The 17,219-nt window shown below is 47.0% G+C and overlaps 1 protein-coding gene across 3 annotated transcripts in view; it reads left to right on the top strand.

Moving 5' to 3' along the window:
* RICTOR (RPTOR independent companion of MTOR complex 2) overlaps positions 1-17,219 on the top strand; it is a 1,600,666-nt gene that overhangs the window by 838,095 nt on the left and 745,352 nt on the right. The gene's annotated exons all lie outside the window — the stretch shown is intronic.

Raw genomic sequence — 17,219 nt, 5'->3', positions numbered from 1 at the left:
TCCAGGAAAGGGATCCCCAGCACTAGGAGCTCCGGACTAGAGCACCTACCAGGCGGCCATCTTTGTAAGAACATTTTAAAGGAAGAAATAGAGGCTCTCCATTCCCCAACAAGCAGTGACTTCATATTGCTCCCCCCCTATTATTCATCACCTGCCGGAAGAAGACTGCAACAGTTTCTTCCCATTTGGCAATCAAAACATCAGAGAAATGGGTATTGGACATTATCTTACATGGTTATTGCCTGGAGCTCACAAGCAAGCCTCCCAATATTCCACCTTGCACTCACAAACTCTTGGTACAGCACCAACATCTCTTCAAACAAGAGGTACAAGCTCTCCTAAAAAAAGGAGCTATGAAACCGGTTCCATTAGCACATCAAGGAACAGCGGTGTATTGACTACTTCCTAATTCCCCCAAATGACTGTTTGTTAAGGCCTATCGTCGATCTCAGGCCATTAAACCTATACATAATATCAGAACACTACCATATGGTCACGTTTCAACAGGTGCTTCCGCATCTACAAGACGACTTTCTCAACACAGGACCTAAAGGACGCATACTTTCATATTTCTATTCACCAAGTCATCACAAATACCTCAGATGTGTAATAGAGCAAAAGCACTACCCGTTCAAAGTATTCCCATTCGGAGTAACAACTGCACTCGGTGTTCACCAAATGCCTAGCAGTAGTAGCAGCTCTTCTTCTAAGACAGCAAATTCATGTCTTCCCATACCTAAACGATTGCCTTATAAAAGCCAGCACAAATCTCAACTGTTTATAAAACACTCAAACTACAAGCAACCTTCTACATCAGTTTGGCTTTACAATCAATGTACAAAAATCCCATCTTTAACCCTCACAACTGCAACCCTAACTAGGAGCTATTATAAACACTCAAATGGCTCTGGCAAATCCCAATACAACCAAAATACACAATTTTAAAAAACTGATGCTACCGTTACTAAACAACAAGTATCTCCCATTCAGGACCTTCATGCAATTACTAGGGATAAAGATGTCATGCATTGTAATAGTGCCTCATGCAAGACTAAATATATTCGTCCTTTACAAGAATGCTTAGCACATCAGTGGAATCAATCACAGGGTCAGCTAAAAGATCTACACTTGGTAGACATCCCCACTCATTTGCTATCTGCAGTGGTGGAACACACAAAATCTATCAAAAGGGCGGGCTTTATTGACCTTATTATACAGATCGTGCTCACAACAGATGCATCTCTCACAGGATGGGGCGATCATTTACATCATCTAACAGTTCTTGGTCTCTAGACCCCCAAACAACAGAACCTTCAAATCCACTACCTAGAGATGCAAGCAGTTCAACTGACGTTAAAAGCATTTCTACCTCACCTGATAGAGAAAGTTGTCCCTAGTCTGGATGGACAATATGACAACAATGTATAAAAACAGGGGGCAGACACATACTCTACAACTGTCGCACCTCTCTCAGACCATTTGGCGTTGGGCCATTCATCACAAGATACAACTCCTAGCAGAACATCTTCCAGGGATGAACAACGACTTTGCCGATCTCCTCAGCAGAATTCAGCAACAAGTCCACAAAGGGTAATTCTACCCACAAATTCTTCTTCCTTACTTCAAACAATGGGGGTTTCCACAAACAAATCTCTTTGTGACAACAGAGAACTCAAAATGCCCAGACTTCGCCTCCAGGTTTCCACATTCTCTATCCAAAGGTAATACCCTATGGATGAACTGGTCAGGGATATTTGCTTTTCCGCCTCTCCCTCTCCTTCCATTTCTGGTTCAGAAGCTCAGGCAGGCATCTCTCACGCTAATTCTAGTGGCTCCCACATGGGCTCGTCAACTATGCATCACCACTCTACTTGAACTGGCAATAGTTCCATATCGAAGCTTCACCTCAAATCAAACCTTCTCACACACAACCATGGAGAAATCAAACATCCAAACCCCAGGGAGCTCAACTTCGCTATTTGGCTCCTGAAGTCATAGAATTTGGATACCTGAACATCCTACCATACTGCATGACAATTCTTAAAGAAGCTAGAAAACATACCACTAGTGCGTGTTATACATCAAAGTGGAAAAGGTTTGTGATATATTGTAATAAAAGCACAAATGATCCACTACATGCATCTATACAACATATCTTTTGCATCGACCACGAGCAGGTTTATTCTACACATACATTCAACGACATCCATAGTTCCAGAAATTAAAGCTTTTATGGAAGACCTTAAAAGAATAATACCACACAGGGTACCACCTGCACCTGCCTGGAACCTTAACATTGTTCTCACAAGGCTTATGGGTCCACCTTTTGAACTATTACAAAATTGTCCATTGCAATTTATTTTTTGGAAGGTTGCCATTCTAATTGCTATCACTTCACTAAAACATGTTGGTGAGCTACAGGCATTAACCTTACAAGAACCTTTCTTTCAACTTCATAGAGATAGTGTTGTTCTTCGTACAAACCCAAAATTCCTTCCAAAAGTTGTCTCTGCTTTTCATATTAATTAATCAGTTGAGTTACCTGTTTTGTCCCTCAGTTTCAGTAGCAGAAAGGGCTCTGCATACACTTGATGTCAAAAGAGCACAATTATATTATATTGATTGACAAAAGATGTTCGCAAAACAAAGCAACTTTTTGTTGCATTTGCACCACCTCATAAAGGAAAACCTATCTCTAAATCCAGTATTTCTAGATGGATTGTTGCATATATTCAAACTTGCTGTGTTAAAGCTAAAAGAACTTTACCTATACATCCCAGAGTTCATTCTACTTGCAAAATAGGAGCATCTATGACTTTATTAGGCAATATTCCCTTAGCTGACATATGTAAGGCAGCTATATGGTCCACAACACACCCATTTACCAATCGTTGTGTGGATGTATTAGCACCTCAACAAGCTAATGTAGGACAGACAGTGCTAAAAACACTCTTTCAGAAAACTTCAACACCCACCGGATAGCCACCACTTTGGGAGAATACTGCACTACAGTCTATGCAGAGCATGTGTATCTACAGCACAATGCCTCGATCAGATTGTTACTTACCCCGTAAGCATCTGTTCTTGGCATGTAGAGCTGTAGATTCACATGTGCCCTCCCTCCTCACCTGACACCTGTGGTTGTTGCTGTTCTTCTTACTTACTTTATATACACATGGAAATCTCTATACTACACTTGCTACATACTCACCCTCTTGGCGGGAAAACAATTTAACAAAGGAGTCGATGCCCATGCGCACTATCACAGAAAGAAGGAGCCATGACTGAAAAATACTTCTTCGTAGAAAAACAACTTGCAAACATCCGTACCCAACACTAGATGACAGGAGAATGCAAAGCATGTGAATCTACAGCTCTACATGCGAATAACAGATGCTTACAGGGTAAATAACATAATCCTTCAGGTAGAGACTTTAGCAACAGTCCTCCCCATTCTGTGATTGGATTCAATCCATTAATAAGATCCCAAGCCTAATAATCTGCACACTGTATACCCATTTGCTTTTGAGACGCTGCGTCTGGAGGAGAGGATAATCTTGATAGTAACTGAAGTTGGCACATAGGAGTGGCATCTGCATAGGCCCAATATGTCATTTCTGGGATGGAACCGCGTCAGTTCAGAGCTGTAAAGAGCCACCTTCTGTGGCACAGAGGTACTGCTGAAAAGTGTCTGATGCCTGGGGAATATTCCAAAGTTGGGGAATATGCAGATAGGTAGAGTCACTAACAAAAAGAGCATTACTGAAGGCAACTAACTTGTTTGTCTGAGCCCATCACTAGATCACAGGAGTATGCAGAGCATGTGAGTCTACAGCATTACATGCTACAAATAGATGCTTTTAGGGGTAGGTAGCATTTTCCTTATGAAAGATTTTCTACATGTTAGGATGATGTGTCTTAGAATGATATAACTTGCCTGACCACTGCAACAGGGTTGAGTCTCTGATTCACCACTCTTAAGAGCTGAGGCTACAATCATTCTCCTTCAAGCAAGGACTCGAACACCAGCACTTAGTTTGACATTAATCAAAATTCTGCACTTCATCTCAAATTTCTTAAGTTGATATACCATGTAAAGAGTCCAGGGGTTCTCTTGTGAGTGGACAGGGGCTTGCTATGCATTCCTAAAGTGCTCTATTAGGGGGTTCTATGGTCAAGCAGCCTAAGCTTAAGCTTAACACAGAGGAGTGCAAGACATTTGTAAATGAACAATGATCAATAAATGACATACAAAACTTACAAAGGAAATAGCAAGTATATTTATATGTTTAGGCATCAGAGATAAATCGTTCAGGCAAGTTCTTTCTTAAATATAAATTATTTTCACTTTAAAAAGTAGACACTTAGAGCTATTTTTGAGTTCTGCAAAGTTATCCTATGGAAGGAAGAACAAGTTCTGCAAACAAGTATGGTACGGCGACTTACAAGACCAGTGTTCAGGAGTTAAGGTGAGTGTTGGGCAAGGTCCAAGCAGCACTAGCAGTACACCACCAGTGGCACTGGGGCAGCTGGGTGCAGAACCGCGTCGGGAGCCCAATGTGTTTCAATGGCGATCGGTCACTGCGGAAAGAGGCTGCCGGCTCTGGCCAGTGGGGATGAACCAGTAAGTGGGTTCTGAAGGGAAACATCGACCTGTGGATTACTCACCATTTGAATTACCCCAATGCGCAGCATTCCACAGAAACGTTTCTCTTCAGCTGTCCCACATCGACGAGGACGTCACAATGGAACAGGTCCGGACTTGACTCCACGTGACGTCATCAGAGCCATAAGAAGGCCTCGTTGGCGTGCTGACTTCTGTTCTCTTTTTTACCATAGTGTCAATGCTTAATGGTTTTTTACCATGGTCTCCATTTCTGGGAGTTTTCTTCGAAGCTGTTGCTGCTACTTTGTAGTCTTTGAAGATGACTCCTCCTATAAAGTTGGGATTCAAGCTGTGCAAGGATTGCGGGGGCCAGATGTCCATCACTGACAACATGAAGATTGTTTGTGATGTTTGTCTTCGGATCATGACGTCGGGACATTCTCTTTGTGCAAATGTATGACTCAGAAGGCCCTTCAGGAGAGGGAGGCCAAGTTATTCATGGCCAAAACCAAGCGACAAAAGAGGGGTCTTGAAGAGGAGATCTTGGACCCGGTCGAAGTCGCCGATGCCTCATACTTCGAGATCCTCCTGGAAGCATAAGAAGAAGCGGCGCCATGGTTCTCGGCGTCACTCTTCATAGAATGTGACTTCCGAAGTCGGTGTCTCAGAGTCCTAGGCGATGTCGCAGAGATGAAATATCCCCGACGCCTTCTCCACGGGGTCTCCAGCTAAGTCTCCAGCACCGAGGACTGTTACTCTTCTCACTCTGAGGAATGTTATTCTTCCTCATGCGCCGAGGTCTGCGACTCCACCTCCGGCACCAAGAACTCCGACTCCACAGCTTGAGCTGAATTTCGTGCCTCCACGTACGGCTCCAGAGCCCTTAGTCCCGGAATTGTCATATGCAGCATTCCCGACTCCGTGATTGGATATGTCTAATTTTTTAAAAGCTATGTTTATCATTTTCGCAAGGGCTGCAAATCCATCTGCTGCTCCTGCCCGCCCCATGGTTCCACTTGTATACTCTCTTGGAGGGTTTCCCCCTCATTTTCCCTAGGCACCTTTTATCTCTTTATGCCTGTGATTCCAGGTAGTTGGCCTCCACCGGCGCCGAGGCTGCCAGCGTTGTTGCATTTTCAAGAGGGTCATAGCACTTTGGATGGTTCATCTCTGGCGCCGTCTGGATCAGATCAGGCTCAACCTCAACTGACTTCATTCCCTGTTCCTTTGGATGCTCCTGCGACGCCAGCTCCGATGTCACTGGCCCTGCTTCTGGCGCTGCCGATACCAAGGGTGAGATCTCAGAGTGAGGCTCAAAGTCTGGTGGAAGAGGGAGAATACCAACAGGAGCATGAGGGAGCTGAAGAAGGGGAGATTGTGGACCTCGACTCCCAGTTTGAGGAATTACAAGAAGCAAATGTTCTTAATACCTCCCTGAGGGTTTACCACCTCCTGAGGTGACTTCATACCATGCAGTTATTCGTAAGGCTGCGGATATATTGAAGTTGCCACATCTCACAGCTGAACTGAAGTCCAATGTCCTCATTGAGGTTCTGTAATCCTCAGCTTCTGCATCAGAACCATTGTTGCCCTTCATTGAGTTTTTGAATGGGCCAACTTTAGAAGTCTGGCAGAAACCAATGTCCTCTCCTGCAGTTTCCAGGATAGTGGCTGGAAGATACAAGGTCGCTCCGGCGGATCCGGATTTTTTTATCTTCCCATCCCTCACTGGAAAGCCTATTTGGCCGAACTTCTTGCTCATCTAAATTATCAGCAGGGTCCTTTCCAACAACGCCTGCTGAGAATCCAAACGAATGGAGCAGTCAGCCAAAAAGGTTTTTTCATCGGGGAGTATGGCCTCAAAGTCTACAAATGCCATGTGTCTTTTGGGATGTTACATTCACAGCCTCATGGATTTGGCTAAAGAGGTCATCCTGACATTGCCTACAGATGTTATGGGGCATTTTTCGGAGCTTCTGATGGATGCACAGGTGCCTGCCCATCGGGTAATTCAGTCTGTGCTGGATAAGGCGGACTGTGTGGCTAGAGCATCGGGGTTTTCTGTGGCGACGAGAAAGCATGCTGGTTAAGGGGTTCAGGTGTTTCACCCGATGTTCAGGCTACATTGCTGGATTTGTCCTTTGATGGGTCCCGGTTGTTTGGAGCTCAGGCGGACTCTGCTCTGCAACGCTTTAAGGAAAGCAAGGCAACAGCAAGGTACTTGGGTCTACAGACCCAGCTCAGGGACTTTAGACAGTTCCCCGTGTTTTGGGGCTTTGCTAAGAACTTGTCCTTTCATGGCAGACGACAACTTCAGCAGCAGACAAATCCTCTTTACAAATCCTACAGGGGAAGGGGCAGGGTTCTGCCCGGCAGAAAGTCTCCTCCACTACCTCTACAACCATTGTTGTTGAAGGTAAGTAGCTCTGGCTCCGCCATCTTAGAGCATGCTTGTCCCTCTGGGTTTTAAACATTTAGAAAATGGGTATGCCCTACCCTTCCGAGAGTTTCCACCTCCTTTTCCTCCCCATCAGGGCCTTTGGTCGGAAGAGCATCTTATGCTTCTCCAGCAGGAAGTACTGTCATTGCTTCAAAAGGGTGCAATCAAGATAGTTCCAGTGGAGGAAAAGGACAAGGGGGGCTACTCCCGATACTTCCTGATTCCCAAAAAGGATGGTCATTTATGACCGATTTTTTTTTTTTTTACCTCAGGATTTTGAATTTTTACCTCAAGCAGGAGAAGTTCAAAATGTTGACCCTGGCACAGGATCTCACGCTGGAGAAGGAAGACTGGATGGTGTTGATCGATTTACAGGATGCGTATTTTCCCATTCGTATTCTGAATTCTCATCAGAAGTACCTCCATTTTACGGTAGGGGCTCAAATATTACCAGTTTGCGGTCCTTCCGTACGGTCTTACTTCCTCACCTCAGGTCTTCACAAAGGTGATGGCGGTGGTGGCAGCACATCTCAGAAGGTCATAGATTCCTGTGTTTCCCTACCTGGATGCTCAAAGCGAAGTCGCCAGAGATAGTGTTGCATCATTTGCAGGTAACACAGCTATTATTCAGCTTGGGATTTTCGAGAAACGCCACCAAATCTCAGTGGGTGGCGCCTCAGCACAACCTTTTCATAGGGGCAGTACTGGACACTGCTGTGAGTCATGCCTTCCCGCTTCCACTGAGGTTTCAGGACATCCAGGCTATGATTCTACTGTTTCAGTCCAGAAGGTCATGTTCCTGCTCGGTCTGTTTGCTTCCTGCATTCTGTCGGTCAACCATGCACGCTGGCATATGATGGCCCTCCAGTGGTGCCTCTGCAAGCAGTGGTTTCAAGAGAACCTAAAGCAGTGGTTTGGAGGGAAGTTGTAGCCTTACAGCTAGAGTGGTCGACTTCACAGCTAGGAAACCAGGTTTGAGTCTGCGCAATGATGCTCAACATCCTGTGATTCTGGGCAAATCACTTAACCTCCCCGTGAATAACAAATAAAATGAATGTGTCCTTGTGTAACGAAACTGGTGCTCATGTAAAGCGCTCTGATACCCGATATCTTCGGGTCTAGTTCGCGCTATATAAAACTCTTAATAAAAATAAAAAACACAGTGGAGATCCCGAGGAATTGGTCAGAATCTCCAGAGAGACTGCAGCGGATCTACAATGGTGGCATGGTTCAGTCAACCTGTCTCAAGGGAAGCCGTTTCACCCCCCTCCTCCGGTGGCCACAGTGATAACGGATGCCTCCACTCTAGGGTGGGGAGCTTATCTGGGAAATCTGTAGTTCAAAGGTCTTTGGTCTCCAGAGGAAAGATTGTTACACATCAATCTTTTGGAATTGCAGAGGATACGTTTGGCTCTCAAGGCCTTTCTTCCTTCCTTCCTTCCTTCCCTTTGTGGTGACAACAAGCCTCCTTTTACATTTTTCCAGGCAGATACATCTTTCTACCCTCCCCCTCACCCTTCTAAGGAGGAGGAGAGACTTCATCTCCTGGACCCCAAGAAGGCAGTGAGCTTCTACATAGACAGAACCAATGACTTCAGGCTGGATGATAATTCTTTATAGTATATGTGGAAAAGATGAAGGGCCTTTGGTCCTCTTCTCCAAGGTCCAGGTGGACATGTGCCGACTGTCCTTAGGCGTTGGGTTTTTCCTTACCGGAGCATTTGCGGTTGTGGGGGCCTGCGTGCAGAGGCTGCGGGCGACACCGGGGAATTTATTTATTTTTATTTATTTATTTTGGCAATTTTTAGAGCGCGCAAATACCCTTGGGTGTCTCGGCGCTGTAGATGCAGAACTCTCATGGGGAGGGGGTAGGGAGGTTTAGGCAGGGAACAGCCAGGTTTTTAGTTTCTTTCTGAATTTAAGAAGGGTCGGAGCACACTTGATGTGTAGAGGGAGTGTGTTCCACAAAATGGCTGTTGCCACTGAGAAGCGTTTGTCGCCCCAGTTGGCCCTTCTTGTACGGGGGACCATAAGTAAATGTGCTGAGGATGACCGCAAGGTCCTTGTATGTTCAAGCGGTCGAAAGGCTCTTCTTAAGAATAGGGGTCCGTGATCATGGATAGCCTTATATGCTATGCATAATGCTTTAAATTTGATACGGCTCCTCACCGGCAGCCAGTGCAGCTGTCGGATGTAGGGGGAGACCGATGCAAACTTAGGGATGGATAGCAGTGTCCTGGCTGCTGCATTCTGCACTGTTTGCAGTTTATTGAGGACCTTTTGTTGTGCATTGAGAAACAGTGCGTTGCAGTAGTCAGTTTTGGAGAATACCAAAGTACTGACCAGGGTTTTGCCTGCATGAGGAGGAAGGTATGGGATTAATTTTTTTATCCTTTTTAGTGTGTAAAAGGAAGAAGAAACCACTGCATTAGCATGTTGCTGAAATGACAGCTTGTTATCGAAGATAACGCCCAGGTTGCGTACCTTCGTTACAGGTTCTGGTGGTTGTCCCATCTGGTGAGGCCACCATTGTGGGGACCAGGTGGGTTGAAGCCTCCCGAATGTCATCACTTCTGTCTTATCAGAATTGAGTTTAAGACAGTTGGATGACATCCAGGAGCTTATTGCCATCATTCCCATTTGGAAGTTGGCTGCCACCGAGATTCCATCGTTATGTATTGACAACACCAATTGGGTGTCGTCGGCATAAGTAGTCAGGGAGATTCCGCAGGATTTTATGACCCTCGCCAGGTCCGACACATAGATGTTGAATAGTGTCGGACTTAGCGAGGATCCCTGCGGTACTCCACATGGCAGGGAGAAGGTCTGGGATGTAAAATTGCCTAGCTTTACAGTTTGCGGACGGTTTGCCAGAAATGAGGCCAGGAGGTTTTTGGCTTTGTCTGTGATTCCTATGGCCTCGACACGGTCGATCAAGGTGACATGGTCGACCGTGTCAAAGGCCGCAGATAGATCGAGGAGTATCAGTACTGCGGCTCCTCCGTTATCCATCGTAACCCTAATCTCATCTGCAGCTTTTAGTAAAGCCGTCTCCGTTCCGTGGCCTTGTCGAAACCCAAATTGGGTGTCATCTAGTAGATTGTTATGGTGAATATAGTGTGACAGCTGAGTGTTCATAATCTTTTCAAAGATTTTTGCAGGGAATGGGAGGCAGGCAATGGGCCTGTAGCTGGCAGGCAGGAGAGGGTCTAAGCAGGGTTTTTTGAGTAGGGGTTTGATTATTGCTTTTTTCCATATTGAGGGGTAGACACCTGATGCAAACATTGCATTGCATATGATGGTTAGAGGTGGAGCAATGACTTCCGGGATGAGGTTAAGGATACTTGGAGGGCAAGGGTCCAGAGGTGAACCAGATTTGGTTCGAGCGATCAGGGGAAGGGTGATTTCGCAGGTGGTAGGTTCAAAAGCTGCGAATATGGGGCCAGTATCGGCGATCGATTGAGGGGGAGAGCGCACTACGTCAGGTGTAAACGTATTAAAAATGGCTCTGACCTTGTCCTCAAAGAATTTTGCCAATGAATCAGAGAGGGCTTGGGATCCCTCTGACTGGGGGGCAGGTGGGCTAGACAGGTAAGTTACTACTTGGAATAATTTCCCTGAGGAATTTTTTGCCTGATTAATTTGGTTTGTGTAATACGTGGTTTTCTCTGTTTTAATGATTTTTTTATAGTTAGAGAGAGCGCTTTTGTAAGTGATCTTCTCAGACGTATTAAAGTTACGGCGCCACTGCCGTTCGAGGTTTCTGCAGTGCTGGCGCTGGAGTCTGAGTGATTCAGAGAACCAAGGGGCTGAAGGAAGTTTTCTACTCCGATGGGATGATTTGAAAGGTGCTAATTTATCGCAGGCTTCAATCAGATTGTCCATGTAAGTATCTGATGCTGCTATGGGATCATGCTCATTAGGTAATGGGCTGTCCTGTATCATCTGAGTGAGACGTTCAAGATTTAAATTTTTCCAGTCTCTGAATTTGGTGGGAGGGGGAAGAGGCAAGCACGGGGAAGTGGGTTTAGTGGGAATAGAGAAGCATATTGCTGAGTGGTCTGTCCAAATTAAAGGGAAGACCTCAGTGATGGAGATTTCAGGGTGGTTGGTGAATAATCCATCCAACGTATGTCCTGCTTTGTGCGTGGGTTTATTAACAATTTGTGTGAGTCCGGCTGTCTCTAAATCTCCCAGGAGCGTTATGGTGTCTGGGTCATCTAAAACTTCGAGATGAAAGTTTAGATCACCTAAGATGGTAAACTGTGGTGATCCAATTGATATCTCGATTATATGATCCAAGCGTGCTAGAAATTTGGCTCTGGATCCTGGGGGGCGGTAGATCAACATACCTTTGAAAGTGGCTTTACTGGATAAGCCTATTGAAAAGAGAAGGGCCTCGCATTCAGGGTATGTTGTGTCTGCTGTAGTTATCGTAAGGTGATTTTTGTAAATTATTGCGACTCCTCCACCCTTCCTTATCGGTCTGTCTAACTTACACACGCAGTAATTGTTAGGCGTGGCGTCTCTGAAGTCCGGGCCAGAGGCTTCGTCTCCCCACGTCTCGGTGGTGAATAAAATATCTAAATGTTGCGATTCTATGAAATCTGCGATTTCAAATTTGTGTTTCGGCAGTGATCTTACATTTATAAGTGCTGCTGACACTAGTGGCGAAGGTGTAGGGTGAGGGGTAGATGGCGTCTCAGTACAGGTAGGACACTTAAGAGGTCCGATCCTGGGATTGTTGTAGTAGAATTTAGGTAAGGAGTGGGACAACCTACTTGTTTGCTTGATGCTGAGCAGTTGGTCCGAAGTATACATTATTGATGAAGAACTGATGCCGGGGTAGGAGAGTGATGGATCAGGGGGGGTGGCCCTGTGCCCGGTCTCGGCGCGGACGAGCGCAGACGAGCTTGCCTTATGCGCGCCTTCGGCGCGCAATCGTCGCGCCCGCTGCGCTCGTCCGCTGCGCTTCCTGGGGAAGCACATGATATATACACATGTAAGTCAGGGCGGGGGGCGTGGCCTCCAAGGGGGCGTGGCCTGCGGGCCGAGCACGGCGCCGATCAGGAGCTGATAACGAGAAAGCAACTGGCGTTACCCCGCTTTCTGCAGTTTCTTAAAGGTAGGTGTGAGTTAAAAACACAGTATCAACAATATTTAAAAGATAGCCTAACTCCCGGCTTCCGCCTCAGGAGTGCTGCATCAGAAAGATGGCGCTCGTGGATCAGCGTCTCTTAAATAGTCAGGGCGGGGGGCGTGGCCTCCAAGGGGGCGTGGCCTGCGGGCCGAGCACGGCGCCGATCAGGAGCTGATAACGAGAAAGCAACTGGCGTTACCCCGCTTTCTGCAGTTTCTTAAAGGTAGGTGTGAGTTAAAAACACAGTATCAACAATATTTAAAAGATAGCCTAACTCCCGGCTTCCGCCTCAGGAGTGCTGCATCAGAAAGATGGCGCTCGTGGATCAGCGTCTCTTAAATAGTCAGGGCGGGGGGCGTGGCCTCCAAGGGGGCGTGGCCTGCGGGCCGAGCACGGCGCCGATCAGGAGCTGATAACGAGAAAGCAACTGGCGTTACCCCGCTTTCTGCAGTTTCTTAAAGGTAGGTGTGAGTTAAAAACACAGTATCAACAATATTTAAAAGATAGCCTAACTCCCGGCTTCCGCCTCAGGAGTGCTGCATCAGAAAGATGGCGCTCGTGGATCAGCGTCTCTTAAATAGTCAGGGCGGGGGGCGTGGCCTCCAAGGGGGCGTGGCCTGCGGGCCGAGCACGGCGCCGATCAGGAGCTGATAACGAGAAAGCAACTGGCGTTACCCCGCTTTCTGCAGTTTCTTAAAGGTAGGTGTGAGTTAAAAACACAGTATCAACAATATTTAAAAGATAGCCTAACTCCCGGCTTCCGCCTCAGGAGTGCTGCATCAGAAAGATGGCGCTCGTGGATCAGCGTCTCTTAAATAGTCAGGGCGGGGGGCGTGGCCTCCAAGGGGGCGTGGCCTGCGGGCCGAGCACGGCGCCGATCAGGAGCTGATAACGAGAAAGCAACTGGCGTTACCCCGCTTTCTGCAGTTTCTTAAAGGTAGGTGTGAATTAAAAACACAGTATCAACAATATTTAAAAGATAGCCTAACTCCCGGCTTCCGCCTCAGGAGTGCTGCATCAGAAAGATGGCGCTCGTGGATCAGCGTCTCTTAAGTAGTCAGGGCGGGGGGCGTGGCCTCCAAGGGGGCGTGGCCTGCGGGCCGAGCACGGCGCCGATCAGGAGCTGATAACGAGAAAGCAACTGGCGTTACCCCGCTTTCTGCAGTTTCTTAAAGGTAGGTGTGAGTTAAAAACACAGTATCAACAATATTTAAAAGATAGCCTAACTCCCGGCTTCCGCCTCAGGAGTGCTGCATCAGAAAGATGGCGCTCGTGGATCAGCGTCTCTTAAATAGTCAGGGCGGGGGGCGTGGCCTCCAAGGGGGCGTGGCCTGCGGGCCGAGCACGGCGCCGATCAGGAGCTGATAACGAGAAAGCAACTGGCGTTACCCCGCTTTCTGCAGTTTCTTAAAGGTAGGTGTGAGTTAAAAACACAGTATCAACAATATTTAAAAGATAGCCTAACTCCCGGCTTCCGCCTCAGGAGTGCTGCATCAGAAAGATGGCGCTCGTGGATCAGCGTCTCTTAAATAGTCAGGGCGGGGGGCGTGGCCTCCAAGGGGGCGTGGCCTGCGGGCCGAGCACGGCGCCGATCAGGAGCTGATAACGAGAAAGCAACTGGCGTTACCCCGCTTTCTGCAGTTTCTTAAAGGTAGGTGTGAGTTAAAAACACAGTATCAACAATATTTAAAAGATAGCCTAACTCCCGGCTTCCGCCTCAGGAGTGCTGCATCAGAAAGCAAGGGTGAAACCACGATGGACTTGAGGGCTGGGGGACCTTGTTGAAACCGGTGGCCCACTTCAGCTCTGGCCGGAGGTGAGGAGTGCAGCTGTGCCTTCGGGTGGCAGGTTTGTGCAGTTCCGGAGGCCTCAGAGTCTTCTGTCTCTGAGTTTCTGCAGAACTGGTCAGCTGTTCACAGGATGTCTTGACTCTTTATCGAAGGCAGACAGTCCTCCCAGGTTTCTGGAGTCAACGGCTGCAGGATGAGTCGACTTTGGAACCGTTTTCGGTGAGGGATACAGAAAGGCCGGCGGGGCTGGTACCAGGTCAGCTGCTTCTTCTCTCTTTTTCTGCTTTAGCTGCTCTTCGGTGTCCTCTCTTCTTAGGTCATCAGGATCTTCTTCTCTGGTGTCTGGGGCTCCCCAAAATGCTGAATTTAGGGGCATTATGGGAGGGTAAGGTAGTAGCCAATGGGGTACTGACCGGAGGGGTCACTATGCCCCTCTATGTTACCACTTCCTCTGGGAAGTGGGCATAACCCTGTCTCAGGATTGCTAAGTATGCCATCACAAATTTGGCTACCTCACAATAGCCCACCTTAGGGGTGGTACTAGCCTGAAGTTGTCACACCTACCTGAGTAGCTAATTTTCCTGCTTGTCCAGGTGCCAATGGGGTCCTTGACAAAGGGTAGGTGGTGGCTTCCTCTCTTGTGAAGTGAACCACATTCACATTCCAAAGGCGCCAGCTCTATGAAGCTTGCCGGCCCAAGGAGGCTAATCAGCAGGTCATCCTGTAGGAGGGGGTATTAAACCCTCTTTCTAGACGAGCTTTAGTTCCGGATCTCCTGAGAGAAAAGGCTCTCACCCTAGGAGGTCAGAACAGCGTCTCGGATGGCAGGCTGGCAGAAAGGCAGAAACCAGTCCGCATGTACAGCAGAGGCTGGTAGTTTTTCAGGGGGCACCCCTAAAGTGCCCTTTGAGTGCATGTATTAGTAAATCCGACACTGGCATCAGTGTAGGTTACTAATATGAGATGTTTGATGCCAAATATTCTTATTTTCAGTGAAGCCATCATGTAGCTTTGCAACTCATTTTCACCAGTGTCCAGCACATTTTAAAATGGCTTAGGTGTGTCAGGCCTGCTGTAGGGATGACTTACAAATATTACATGCAGCGTACAGGGATGTGTGATATGAAGTGTTTTCATTTTTTTCTGCACCAAGACATGCAGCCTGCGATAGATACCCTACATGAGCTTGGTGAGGGGTCTCTTAGGGTGGCACAATCCATGCTTCTGCCCTTAGAGACCCTCTTTAGTACCTCAGGCCCTGGGTACCAGAATCACCATTTACTAGGGACTTACAGAAGGTGCTAAAGGTTTTAACAATTGTGGAAAAATAACTCTTTAGAGAAAGAACACTGGTACTGGTGACCTGGTAAGAAGGAACCTAGTACACTTCAGTCAAAGTTGTGTCAAATACTTGGGAAAAAGTGGGGTGTACTGTAAAAAAAAAAAAACAGTTTCCTATACTCTCCATATGCACACTGTAAAGTGCCTAATGGTTCAGTAGGGATTTGTGCGGAAATGGGGTGTATTATGTGGAGTGTGTGAGGAAACAGTCTTTTTTGCAGGTTTCACCCCACTGCCCCCATTTTGATTGCTAGATCCTGATGTAATGGCACTGAAATGCCCTGAGTCCTGCTCATCAGGACTCAGTGCATGGTTGGTTAAATTATACCCAATTGTCATAGCTTAACGTACCTAATGCCTGTAAGTTACTGTCACTTGTGGTCTACAGCATTAAGTGTGCCACTACAAACTTGACAAATTAAAACATGTCTCCCAGACTGCCACCTGGACTATTGGTCACCGTGCAAAACGAATCCCTTCTTTTAGCAATAGATTTTGTCTGGGAGAGCAAATTGCAGTTTCATGGCTTTCCCTGGTCCAGCAGGCTCTGGTGCAATTTATGAGAACCGAGTCTCAGTCTCCTGGGCTGTGCTGCGATGAGGAGCGACGATTTGGCTATCTGGGCTACCAACTCATACAGGCTGACTTATTCAGCTTTTATGACCCTGTGCTGCGAACAGGAAGTCAGATTACTGACTCTTGGAGTCTCTGCTTCTGGCTGGAATGAGGGATGTCTTCTCCACTAACAGTACACCACAGGCGCAGTGCTATCTACACTAGACCAAGAAGTGGCAGGTGCAGTCCAACTTCAGTGCAGCCTGTTCTTTGACAGTTCCAGGGTCAGCAGGGCTGTCCTTCTTCTGTCCTCTTCTCCATTCCAAGCAAAATCTAAGTTCTGAGTGTCAATGGTGCCCCGTTTATGCCTAGAAAAAGCCTTTAGACAATGTCACAGTCACTAGCAAATGAGCTATTTGGTTCCATACTGTTTGAAGGTAACTTCCTGTGAAGTGTGGCATCTAACTATCCCAGAGGCTCTATTCTGCCCACTCCCAAGATGGCCGAACTCCTCTCTTGGTGTGTGCAGCCTGGTAGTCCACCCTAGAGGTGTCACTACCTGAGGGTTACATGCCCATGGGAAAACCGGTTTGGTTATTGTTTTCTCTCTCTGATGCCACTGTCAGCCTGTGTACCTACACAACGGAGTTGCCTCGCCCATATATTCTTGCCAGTAGCCCTTTAAAGGTGGTATCCCTTTGAAGTTCTGCTTTTGTGCCAACACCTCATGTGGCTTCCTGTCCCGTGGAGGTAACACATCCTCCAGCGGCAGGCCTCTATTGCTACCTTTCTTTGAAGTCGTTCACATGTGTCCCCAGGAGGGCAGAAGGCTGTCTGGTATTACATTCCTTGAATGCAACAAGCATAGAAAACCTTGAGCAACAAACTCTGCAACTTACAAAAGTTGCACTTTGCACATCCGTGACATTAAATTTAATTTAACCATATGATCTGATTTAATTATTTTTATACCTTGAAGTACCCACCTTAAGTAGTCCGATTCAGAAGTTAGCAGGGTTGAAGTATCAACCTGTAACTCTATACTTGCTAATGGAACTACACACCTCTCTCATAGTAAAAACAACAGTTGTGAGTTTCTACTGGTAGAACATGTGAAACACATGTTCTGCTCTTTAATATGCTGCAACCGTGCCTTAGTACCCGATAGGCCTGCTGCAACCGTGCCTTATGCATATTAAAAATAGGATTTCCCATTGTTTTAAATGGCACAGTCTTCCAGGCTCCAGTGGCATGCTGGGAGGCAAGTTTTACCTTTATCACACTCTGAGTGGCACAACAAGTGCTGCAGTTCCGGATGGTGGTTTTGAGGGGGCATGTTAAGTATAC

Source organism: Lissotriton helveticus, chromosome 2_1, assembly GCF_964261635.1.
Source record: "Lissotriton helveticus chromosome 2_1, aLisHel1.1, whole genome shotgun sequence".
Classification (NCBI taxonomy): domain Eukaryota; kingdom Metazoa; phylum Chordata; class Amphibia; order Caudata; family Salamandridae; genus Lissotriton; species Lissotriton helveticus.
The sequence above is the reverse complement of the archived record's forward strand: the minus strand, read 5'-3'. Positions and strand labels throughout refer to the sequence as shown.